We start from the raw sequence: 12,582 nt of genomic DNA, 5'->3' as shown, positions 1-12,582 counted from the left end.
GAGGGGGTACTGCAAGTGCTAACAAGCTGAGGGCTGCCTATTTCATACTTTTGCCACCATAAATACATTAAAAGCTTAGGCAATCAAGGCTGTGTCTGACAGAAGAAGTTGTCCTCCCCGCTTTCGATGGAGTTCGTTTGACCCTTGCAGACTCAATTAAAGTCCAGCACTATTACTAGAAAAGCAAGTTAATGTAGCTGCAAAAAACGCTTTCTACAACCTCACTCTAGCCTGGAAGATGGATCGTTACCTTGACATGGCTGACCTGGCCACTTGGATCCATGCTATGGTAGCATCAAGATTTGACGATTGTAATGCACTACACATAGGTCTCCCATCTAAGTTAACTAGGAGACTCCAACTGGTGCAAAATGCTACGGCTCAACTATTATCGGGAGCGAGCAGGAGCTTGAACATCACTCCCATCCTGCAGTCACTCCATTGGCTACCTATTAGTTACCATGCTCAGTTCAAGGTATTGGTTATCACATACAAACCTCTTCAGGGCCTTGGTCCGGCAATCTTGCTGGTTTTGTAGAGAGAGGAAATTGACAAAGCTTTCTGACCTGTCTTTTAAAACTCAGCTTTCCAGCTAACATTGCAACTCCCTTATTTTTATTTATTTATTTATTTCAAATTTGTATTCCGCCTTCCCCGCAAGCGGGCTCAGGGCGGATACCAACATATTAAAAATACAATTAAAATACAATTAAAAATTCATATTCATTAAAACAACATATTTAAAACAAGATGGTGGCCAGCCTTCACAGGGAGGGTTTTATACACCCCCCTTCCCCCCCCTAGGCCGGCGGAGGCCCAGCCTCAGCCATATGCCTGGCGGAACAACTCTGTCTTGTTGTTCCCAGCAAAAAGATAGTAAGTCCTGCTGGGCCCTGTTTTCAGCAGACAGAGCGTTCCACCAGGTGGGAGCCAGAACCGAAAAGGCCCTGGCTCTAGTCAAGGCTAAGCGGGCCTCCTTGAGGCCAGGGACCATCAACAGCTGTTTGTCCCCTGATCGGAGTGTCCTCTGGGGAATATATGGGGAGAGACGGTCCCCCCATATATTACATCCTCATGTAATTCATCCCTTGTAGTTTAGCTTCTCTAATGAGTTAGGGACCACAGACTTCACCACTATATTGTCTTATGTACTACCTACTTGCTTTAAATATATGCTCCTATGTGCTATCTGTACTTCATGTTGTCTAATGTCAGCCCTAGAATTGCTTGCGTTCTGTTTCAGCATTTCTTCAACTCTGTATTGGATTCTTGCTAATGCTATGTCTTTGTAAACTTCTATTTATTTACCCTATGGCCTTGATTATGGAAATGTCCTTGATATTGACTGTACTAATCTTACATTGTGTAATCTGCCTTGAGACTCAATGAGAAAGGCAGACTATAATTGACATAAATAAATAACTAACAAAATATGAGACCAGAAAGCCATCTCTCCTAACTCCCACAATTTGGGTTGATAATCTACCTAACAAGTACCACCTACAAGCAGCATAAATCAAAATTCAGCATAACAATACCACAAACACAATATTTAGCATTTATACAAAGCATGTGAATGGTTGAGCTAATGTATATGAAGAACTAATACATACAAATATCACCACTATATTGTAGACAGGAAGTAAAAGCAGTAGATCAAAGTCAACAGATTTTGTAAAGCCACCAAGGTTATGCTGGAAGTGGGGACCACCACCACCTACTCACCCCGCTCATATTCTTATCCAAGCTTAAATGCTGAAGGAACACAAACAGCAGTCAGCCACAAGGAACAGAGGCCTCCTCTTTGTGTTAAAATGTCATAAGACAGAAATGAATTAACAGAAAGGAATTCTCGATCACCATCCTGGGCCACTGGCTATTTGTTGCAAACAGTTGGAGTTTATTGGCAATTTTGTAGAACTTCCTTCCTTCCCAAGATCCGCCCCTGAGCCCACTCTGACTATAGAAGGGCCTGGAAGTATGCATGACTTGCAGCCTTTTGATCAGTACTCCACAAAATAAATATTCTTTAAATGAAGCTGGGTTGTACCTATTTAACAAATGCCGTCTTTGATCACATTTTTTGTATCCCACCATTTTTCTCTCCTTCCCAGAAGCTCATTTATACAAAAGACTATATTGCATCAATACATGCTTGGAAAATTTTCTACTGTTAAAGCAGTTGTGGTTAAACACATTACTATTCCTAGGAGACGATATGCTCCCATACACATATGCGCGCACACACACTTCTAATTTAGGTACATTTGGACCACAGTCATCTTGGAATGTAGGCCTCAAAGGGTGAAAGGACAGAAGCATTTACTCCATTTCCTAGGCAACCTCTCAAGCTGAGTCGACATTGTTAACATAATGACTCTTGCGTGGTTAGACCCAGAACCACCAGCTGATGCCATCCATACAGAAAATAAGTAATGCGAAAAATGGGAAACACTCTTTAATCAAGCCCATCATTCTTCTCTCATACCATTTATATTCTTTTGCCAAATCGCACTATTGTGCTGTGGCATTTCTTGTCTGTTTGACAGCGGATAAACTCCCACTGGATTCAATGAAGGAATTTTTTCAACATAAAAGCAAAATAGTTTGAACCTAAGAAAACCTGAACAATTATTGCTCCTTTGAACTCAGAGCACGGAGTTCATTGCTGAAAAGGCTTTTAACGAGATTCTGCAAAAAGTTCTGCAACTCTCAGACCTTCCTTGTTCAGATGACAAAGTAAACTTTTTGCATATGAAAAGCCAACAGGGGGGGAAAGGCTGGGCCCAATTGAAATATTCCAGTTTTGACCTAGCTCATGAAAAACAAAGTGTAAGAGGTAAAAAATATAAACATCAACAGCTAGAAGATGTATTTCTCTCTTTTTATAATCTGTCTCTATTATACAGTCTCAGTTTGGCATTCACCATGTTAGTATTTCTTTTACTATAAAACCTACGTTTCCATAGTTACTCTTCACAATTCAAGAAATGGCAACTATCAAGGGGTTTTTATCTTTATGCAATTTTCAATGACTTGTGGCTGATACAAACTAACAGAAATGCACTATTTGCAAGAAAGGGGTTATTTTAAGTAGCCTGAATGAGGCTACAGTGACTACTACAATTATGCCATACAATGAAGCTCCTGCATAACTTAAGCATCTCACTAATAAAAGATGAACATATTTCCTGTAAACAATGTTATCTTAAACATTTTTAAAGCTGACTGCACCTCTAAATAGACTTACTTGAAAGTAAACATGCTTTAAGAACTGGCTACATATAAAGAACTAATTTCAACGGTGTAAATAAAAGGGACTTGCAAAAAAAAAAAAAGAATCTGAAACAGTACTACCGGAGCCATTGTTCTCTCCATAGAAGTTCAGTAGCCCACAAATTAGCTTGCGCTACATTCTCCTCTCTTTGTGTACGCAATCACCCTCAGGTTTCCCTACCTAATTATCTGTCTGTCTTCTGGATTCATTGGGAATCCTGATATTGTCAAAGCAGTGACAGTCTGTGTCACAAAATCAATAGCACTCCCAAAAACTTTCCCAGTTCTTGCTTCAGCAAGATATTTCGGACAATTTAATTCTATATTGCATGGCTGATGAAATGGCTTGGCACCATAGACAAAAAAATATGATTTAATTGGAGTACAAAGAGTTCATGCCAAGAATGCTCTCCAGTCCAAACACAGATCCAGAGGAGTTAGCGCTCACAATGAGAGCTGTGGCTCTTGAAAGCTTATGCTACAATAAAGCTGGTTAGTCTTAAAGGTGCTAGTAGACTCAGTCCAACCACAGTTACTCCTACAACCAAAAAGGTTTAGTTCTGCACCTAGTTACAAAGCCAGGAGATCAATAACCAGCACCACTCCTAACTACATTTGAGAACTCTGCAATGCTTAGTTTGCAAATCAGTGCATGGGTGGGGGGCCAAAACTTGGATACCTGATTATCATACAACTACTTAACAAGACTGCCACAGCTGCTTGAGAGAAGTTCAACAGAGAAACCATTGCAAAGACTGTTGACACAGGAACCTAAGCATATTGACACACACCCAATGAAACTCTGTTGGTAAACAAGGATTGCTAGCAGGGACCAAGGCTCTGTTTTGAAAGTCAAGGAAATATGGCTATTGCAACTGGCTGCCTAAGCTTTTAACAGCTCTCCGGAGCCACGTTGCCAGAGCTTTAAGATGGCAGGGTGGTAAGAGAAGAAGGCCAACAGGAAAAGCAATCAAGCCCTCTTCAAAGAGTGCCCTTTTGTTCTGGCTTTCCCATACATCAACTCATCTGTGTAATACATAAGTGCATATCACAAGAGGAAAGAATTTGGAAACTACTTTTAAGCTTCTCCTTTATCTCTAGGGAAGAGAAATACCCTATTACACTTACAGTGCAATCCTAAAACGAGTTACTCCAATCTCTGATTTCAATGATCTTATATTGGAGTAACTCTTCTTGGGATTGCACTGCTAGAGACTCAACACTTTCTAGGTTTTGTTTATCTGTAACTTCCAGTAATCAAAACAGAAGAGCTAAGATAGTGACTTCTCAAATATTTCATTTTTTTTCCTGTACTGTCAGTAGGAAGGTAGAAGAGTGTAACAAAAAAATCTCTGGGACATGTGTGGCTTTAAAAAAAAATGCTACTCACAGGCCAATTATATACATGTTTGCTCAGAAGTAAGTCTCACTGAATTCCATAGGGTGTACATAGAATAAATAAAGTATCAAGCTGTTAAACTGCTGTGCAAAAGCAATGTTCAAATGTTAGGTAACAGAGATAATTCAATTTGCAAATCAAGAAAAAAATTAAATCTGCAGTCCTGTACTAATTATGATTGCTATGCCTATCACCAGTTTCTAATGCAATGGAAATAAAGGACCATCATCAAGTGTGCACTTATCACACAGCCTATTTTGTCACACACACAGCTGAGAAGTCATAACTTCAGGCATGATCATAACTTCAGGCATACAGAGCTCTCTTGCTGTTCCCTACACAGAAGTGATATCCATGTAAGAGAATGGCCATGAAGCACCTCTTTAACACATTCAGTCTCACTAAAACAAATGCAAACTATACAACATGTAACTGATTTCATGATTGCACTCAAATAAGTAGGATTACTCAGAAGTAATATATATGAAGCACTGCTGCTTTTATGGTCAGCTGTACTATCATTAAAACTATTACTAACAATAAACCTCAGTATTTTTACAGCACTTTCAAGTACTGAGTGCATTTCACATATGCTCCTGGAATCACAATCTTGGATGCAATTCTCATATAAACCCATGGAGCTCCCTTCCAAGCAAGTGGGATCAGGTCCTACACTGTCACTTACCTGGCACTTTTTAGTCTGCCAAGTATTTTACAACACTTACCATCAACAACCCTGAGAGGAGCATAATTAGTTTCTTTCAGTTTGCAGATACAAAAACAGAGGATGAGGGCCAGGAACTTCTACCACTTATGAAGCCAAACAAAAGCTGGCTTTGAATGCAAAGCACCAACCAGTCCCTTTTGTTTGTTTTTTAATGATCAGAAAGCCCTCCATTCCAGGCAAGCACTACCTGGTCTCAGCAAAAGTTATGAGCGTCTGTGTTCCCACATCTAAAAAGCAGGGCTGTAAGCAACAGATCGCTTAAAACAATTAATGAATTGATTTTGTTCAATCAACCCCCCCAAAGTACCCCTGCTACCTGGGCAAAGATCAACCTAAGTATTTGTAAAAACTGCAGACAGCAAGTGTCTTAAGAAAGGGAACACTTCTAAGAGGATCCCCACCTACACATCCAAAAACGAAGACAGCACATCTACGTTTCAGAACGATTAGCCCCTGTGCTTTGGTCCTGCCTTTTCTCCAAGGAGCTTGGGGCTGCATATATGGATCTCCTCTGGTTTATCCCCACAACAACCCTGAAAGTTAGGTTAGATTGAGAGAGGGCGACTGTTCCATTGTCACCCCACATGCTTCATGGCAGGGTGGGGATGTGAACCTAGCTCTCCCCCCTCCTAGTCCAATATTCTAACCACTAGGCTACCTTGCCTTTGTCAAGTCCCAGCGCTGCTCAAGGAAGACTGCAGCTGAGTGGGATGTCGGCCCTGCCCCGAAGGGATGCTCTTGCTCTGCAACACAAAGGGGAGCTCTCAAGCAGCTCGAGGCAGGAGTGGAAGGTGGAGGTCGGCAAGGAGAAGCCACCTATTGGCACCTGGGTGGGAGAGACGCGTTTCCACGGATTGTGCGAGTGAGAAACGGAAAGGGAGGTCCCGCATCCCACGAGGCCACGCGATGACCTTTTCCCAGCGAGAGCCGGAGACCAACTGGGGAATCCGACAGAAGACAATAAAGCGCCTCCACCCTTCAGGCAGCCCCTCGGCTTTCCCCGGGGCGCTCCAAAAACCTAGCCGAGGCCCCCTCTCCCCCACCCCCAGCCCCGCCGAGAAGGGGAGACTGCCCACCCAGTCCGAGGGGCTTTGGGGTGGGCTCTCTCAAGCACGCTCGCTTTTAGAGAGCCCACAGCGCTTGCCACACGCAGCGCGCGTCGTGCGGTGCGCAGCAGGACAGGAGCCGCCGACCCCCCGGGGAACGAACACGTGGGGGGGGGGCGCCCGCGCTCGAACCTTAGCCCGCTGCCCGGAGGAAGCCCGGCTGCAGCCGGAGAGCAAAATCCGAGTCCAACAGCACCATGGTGACCAACTAGGTTTCCAAGGGCAGAGCTAGTTATCTTGCTCTTCGACTGCAGGCTCGCACGGCTACCCACTTGAAACGACGAAGCGCAGCCTGCACCAAGCCTTGCCTCCTCTCGCCCTCTACTCCAGCCTCCCCAAAAGTTCCCAAGCCCCCTTCCGTCTCCCCGGGGCGGGCCTCTCGCACACGCACCTCGGCCAGACCTTCTGCTGCAACCCGGACTCCGGGGCGAGTTCCGCGTCCTTTCCGCCCGCCAGTCTCCGAGGCGCACCAACTCCGCTTGGGCTGCCGCCACAACCTGCTTTCTCATTCAAACACACAGCAAGCCGCCCCCGACGGCGCGCCGACAGCCTGGCAAACCCGGAGTGGATTCCGCCGGATGGGAGTTCCCCGCGCTTGCTCCCGGCCCAGAATTTGGCTCTTAAGAGAGGCTGGAGCCAAAAGGGGTTAATGTTTGAGGGGATCTCAAAGCTCAATGAAGTCAATGGGCTTAGACTGCAGTAACTCTTCTTAGGACGATGCTGTAAATCTAGTTGGTCTTTAAGGCGCTACTAAACCCGAATCTTGCTCTTCTGCTACTGATCAACACGTCTACTTGCCTGAAACTATCTGCAGTGGGACAAGAAAATGCACTCTCAGCCTGCTCAAAGAAATGGATTGCTCTTGCTACTTTCTTACTATTTCAGAGCCGAGCTTACTAAATCAAGACCGAGTCTTCTGTCTCAAACCCTGCGCCTACTTGTCACCTACGCATACACTCTCTGAGACACTTACCTACACATATTGTACAGATACTGTCAACAATAAATAATTTGGCAGAAGAGACATTCAGAGCTAGGGTTGCCAGTCTCCAGGTGGGGCATGGAAATCTAGAATTGCTGATCTCCAAGTAATAGGCATCAGTTCCCCCGGAGAAAATAGCTGTTTCGGTGGGTGGATTCTATGGCATTACCCCACTGAGGTCTCTGCCCCAAATCTTGCCCTCTCTAGGCTCCAGTCCCAATAATTCCAGGAATTTCCCAACTAGGCTTCCCAGTTGCCCACCAGTGGCGGGCAATCTCCTGGTGGTTTGCCCTGTTGCAGAGGTAGCAAGCCCCCCCTCCCCCCCCAGATTGTCTGCCACTGGCAGGCAACCTAGGAAAGCACACACTGGGTGTGCTCTTGATGCAGTGCAACAACATCACTTCCTGAAGTGACCATCACACCAGCCACAGGCATGCTCCTGCTCTTTGCTGGGGCCAATAATGGCCCCCAATGGGCTGAATTTGCCCCACACAAAGCGCAGGAGCACACTTGTGACTAGAAAGATGAAATAACTTCCAGGAAATGACATCATCACGCAAGTATCAGGAGCATGTGCACAAACAGAAGAATCCACAAGGGAGGAGGTACGTGCCAGTCCCCCACCCCCCTCACTAGGAGTGTATAGGGATCTGGCAACCCTATTTCCAACCCAAGTTGGCAACTCTACGAACCACTTTAGAGTGGTCAAAAGCATGTAGGGTCAGGGTACATTAGATACAAATCAGGAGATTTTGGATGGGGAGCAAGAGTCCCATGGGACATCCGTGGATACTGTCCATCACTGCTTTTATTTATATTTGTTTACAAATAAATATTTCTACCCCACCTTTCTGCCTTCATTGGGGGCCAAGATGGCAAGCAGATTAAAAACATGTATAATAAAAACATGTCTTTAAAATGTCAAAAACAAAACAAAACCACATCATTAAAACAATCAAAATCAAGCTAAAACGACAATGAAAAGACAGGGCAGGAAGGAGGGCTCACTGAAGGAACCTCAGATGAAACAAAATGTATCTTTTGGCAGAGGATGGCGATGAAAGGGGACTGGCAAGTTTCTCTGGGGAGAAGTCCAAAGTTTTGGTGCCATGACAGAGAAGGCGCTCATCTCGGGTTGCTGCGCCTCTAATCGCAGAAAGCAGGGCACAGGAGGCAGGGCCTCAGCTGCTGATGGCTGCAATGGGGGAGGTTCATATGGGAGTAGATGGCCCTTCAGATATGCTGGTCCCAAACCATACTGGGCATATCTACACTGATGCTCAATTTGTTTCATGACAGAGTGGGGATTTAAACTTGGGTCTCCTGGCACTTTAACCACACTGGTCATGCTCCAATTTGTGTTGTATCCCAATTTTCCTCTTCCGGTCTTTTTTTTTTTTATCAAGTAGAAACATTAGGAGCTTTTATATGTTCTATATGGAATCTCCTTCCCTTGGGTAAGGATTGCCTCATTTGTATTATAGATGGCTAATCTGGATTGATAAAATAGGTGAGTCTTTTAATGCAGTTCTTCAAAAATTCCTGTGAGCCATCTCTGGAATTCCAAATTACGTAGCTCGGATGGCCCTCTGAGCCAAATGAGGACAATCATCTTGAAGCTCAGGCTTGGATGAAGGCTTTCCCTCTAAAAGTTAAAATCATACATTCTGACACTCAAGAGGGCTACTTTGGCTTGATTTAGAGAGGACTCTCTTCTTTCCCATTGGGATAAACTTGCAGAGCAACGACTTCAGCTCCTTAACCTTTCCTTGGACCCTGTCCATTCAGTCACCAGACAGGAAGCTACGAGTATGATTAAGAACCGTTTATTCAGGTATGAGTATAACAGCACAATTTGATGACATGTTTGCTCTGCTCAGTTTGTTGGTATACATCTGGTCAGCTTCCTGACTATTCTTCATATCTGACAGTTCCTCAGTGTAGGCGTGCCTTTATGTTGGCACTCCTAAACGCCTTACCACTTAGAGTTTTGCAAGGGTACCATACTCTGACAGAGCATGCGACTGTGGTATAGGTAGTGTGGACACTCTATATCACCTGACTTTTAAATGCAGCTATTTTTCTGAGGCTAGGAATTTTTTAATCCTTCCTTTGATCCAAAATAATAGTAGACCCATCACTCTTTCAATTGAGAAATTTTATGCGCTTGTGATTGATTTTTGCAACCATTTAAATGCGGTCTAGTTTTTATATTTTAGTAGTCTGCTTAAAACTAGCAACTTAAGAAGCAGTATGAGGTGGAAAGAAAGATGGCCAACTTCTGACCTTCTGAAGTTACATTAATTTATCTCCCAGAGTCTCTCTTCCTTTCAACACAATAATGACATTGTATTCTGCCTTTCCTCCACAGACCCTCCAGGGAGTTTATAGGAGACTAATTATTATTCCTTTCATGCACACCTTTTAGGGTTACCACCAGTCCCCCTGTGGTAGTGGAGGATCCTCTGCTCCCACCCTCCACCACCCACCACCACTCACCTGGCTGGTGGTGGGGAAAGGCGTGGGAACTGGCCTCCTGGGCGCATTCCCAGGGCAGCACAACACAGAATCATCATTGTGCCACCCTGAGAGCGCTCCTGCACTTCACAGCAGGCCGATTCAGTCCCCAAATGGCCCATTTGAGGCCCAAATTGGCCCACTGAGAAGCGCGCACACTCCTGCGCCTGCGTGATGACATCGTGCAGAAGTGACATAATTGCATAGGCAAGGTAGCACACGTGCAACTACTGAGTACTGATCCTCCTGCCAGGAGGGTAAGAGGACCTGGCAACCTAACACCTTTCCACTATCTGTGAAGACCTGGAAAAAACGATCTTTCAAAAAACATTGAACAAAAAATGGTGGACAAAATATGGCCCTCTGATATCAATCCATAAGGAATGGTTTAAATCATTCCAAGCCACGTCCCTTTTCACAACATACATTTTATATTGATGTTCCTTTGCCAGATGGTCGTCTGTTCATTTCCCTGTGTTGCCTAGGACCATCTTCAGGGATAGTCGCATACCCCTGACTTATTAATATTCTTCATATCTTATCAATAGGTCATTGAGATATTCTGGTTATATATTTGAACAAAACAAATTTCAAACTTTTCTTTTGGCTGAAAGACTTCTAAAACAATAATCAGCCACAACTATAAACACTGCAACTTGTTGGTTTTGTTTGATAATCCATAGGGCCATGGTTATGTTCATATCCATTTTTCAAGACATATTTTAAACTTCCTTGACACTATTCATGACATCTGATGAAATAATTTCAACTTCGAATAAGTGATATCTTATTTGCCAGTTCCGGACCTCTTTAATGTAGTTCTAACTTATAATTGTTGTAATTATCACCAGATTTTTTAAAAAGTAGAGAGCTGATCAATCTTGTATGAATTATTTTGTAGGGTATTGTGCTTTTTCTTTATTTATTGCCTTTGTTTATTTTTTTTGGTCAAAGTCTCTATTACAGTGCTTGGGAAGAAAAGCTGTTACATTTAATCAAGTTATACTTTGTGAGGTAGGAAGTGAAGCCCACAATAAAATATAAATGCTTTTTTGTTTCTTCCTGTTCAATTGAGGATAAAGAAAAAAGTCAATGCTAAAATGCATCATAAAATCAGAAATAAGTAATTATATTGGGGAGATAAACACATTCATATAATTTGTTAAATGAAAATGCATACCACTAATTTAATTTGAGAGTAGTGCAAGAATTCATTTTCATTACACTGAGGATGTATTAGGAAAGGTTATACAGGTTTCAGAATATGGCTGGAATTGCCCCAACTCTGTCTGTCTAATGAGTCCTGGACAAGTTCCTGAATTATAGTAGACAGTTATTTACCAGCTCATGCCTCATACCCAAATCTCACCCTTGTCAGTCTTCTTTTTATAGTGACCTCTCCCTCCCAGCCTGTTCTTTCCTTGCTTCCCCAGAACATCCTTTTCCTGTGGCTCACTAAGTGGCATGCAGATTCAATCCTAGGCACCTCCAGTTAAAAGGACCAGGCGGCAGAAGATGTGAAAGACCTCTACCTGAGATCCTGGAGAACCAGTCTGAGTAAACAATAATAACTTTGATGGACCAATGGTCTGAATTTCATGTGTTCAGTGTCTTCAAGCTGCTACTGCTACAGAAGAGCAAGATTCAGGTCCAGTAGCACTTTAAAGACCAACTAGATTTCCAAGGTATGAGCTTTTGAGAGTCAAGAAGACTCCATCAGTTACAAGGAATGGAAAAAGGAAGGAGTTCTTATAATCCAGACAGAGGATGAGAGGGGTATTGTCAGCCCCGGCGCTAGGGTTTCTGGCGCTGGAGGCGAGCCTTGCGTGCGCGCCCCAAACTGCATGATGACATCATCACATAATGACGTCATCTTGCAGTGCTGCCGGCGGGTAGCTGGGGTGGCGCGAGGAGGCCGCCCACGCGCCACGCGCCGCCCCGGCTGCCTGTAGTCCCTAGCCCATGGCTGCTGCACCCGCCTGGCGGTGTGCGGCGGCGGCAGCGTGGGGCTGGCTGGTGGTGGCACGGGACACGCGCCTCTGCCCCCAGCACCCCCTCCAGCGCCCCCTCTAGCCCCACGGCACCCGTGGCGCCCACCTCAACGGTGGCGTTGGCCCTGGGTATTGTAAATTAAGAGCATCAGGAAGCTAGCTACAATATATGTTGCAATTAGCTTGATAGAACATGGGTGCAAAGTGCAGAAACTTAGCATCTGTAATGTGAGAAAAATCCTATGTCTGTTTCAGAAGAGCTGCCTTAGATGAGGATGGCCTCAAATGTGAAGCTGCTGGACATGCAAATCCTTCTTCCAGGCACAAGCTTGCTGGACGCAAGGGTGTCCTGGGAGAGAGCAGCAGCAGCCCACCCTGGAATGGTCTTTGGGTGCCCTCGCATCCAGCAGGCTTGTGCCTGGAAGAAGGATTTGCATCTTCAGCAGCTCATTCAAAGCACACACCCTGAGGCACAGCTGTTTCTCCAGGTCCTTCCCGCTTTCTCCTTCCCCTTCCCCTTTGCTTTCTTCTGTTATTATTCCGTCTCATCCCCCCCCCCAGTCCCCCAAAAGAAACTTATCACT

At 44.5% G+C, this 12,582-nt stretch overlaps 1 protein-coding gene across 1 annotated transcript in view; it reads right to left on the bottom strand.

Annotated features, from left to right (window-relative positions):
* PLCH1 (phospholipase C eta 1) overlaps window positions 1–6,977 on the bottom strand; it is a 182,196-nt gene extending 175,219 nt beyond the window's left edge. The window contains exon 1 of the mRNA XM_054982420.1: window positions 6,900–6,977. The gene's annotated coding sequence lies outside the window, so the exon portion shown is untranslated. The remainder of the gene's footprint in view (window positions 1–6,899) is intronic.
* Window positions 6,978–12,582: the final 5,605 nt, after the last annotated feature.

The sequence above is a fragment of the Eublepharis macularius genome, chromosome 6 (genome assembly GCF_028583425.1).
Source record: "Eublepharis macularius isolate TG4126 chromosome 6, MPM_Emac_v1.0, whole genome shotgun sequence".
Lineage (NCBI taxonomy): Eukaryota > Metazoa > Chordata > Lepidosauria > Squamata > Eublepharidae > Eublepharis > Eublepharis macularius.
The sequence above is the reverse complement of the archived record's forward strand: the minus strand, read 5'-3'. Positions and strand labels throughout refer to the sequence as shown.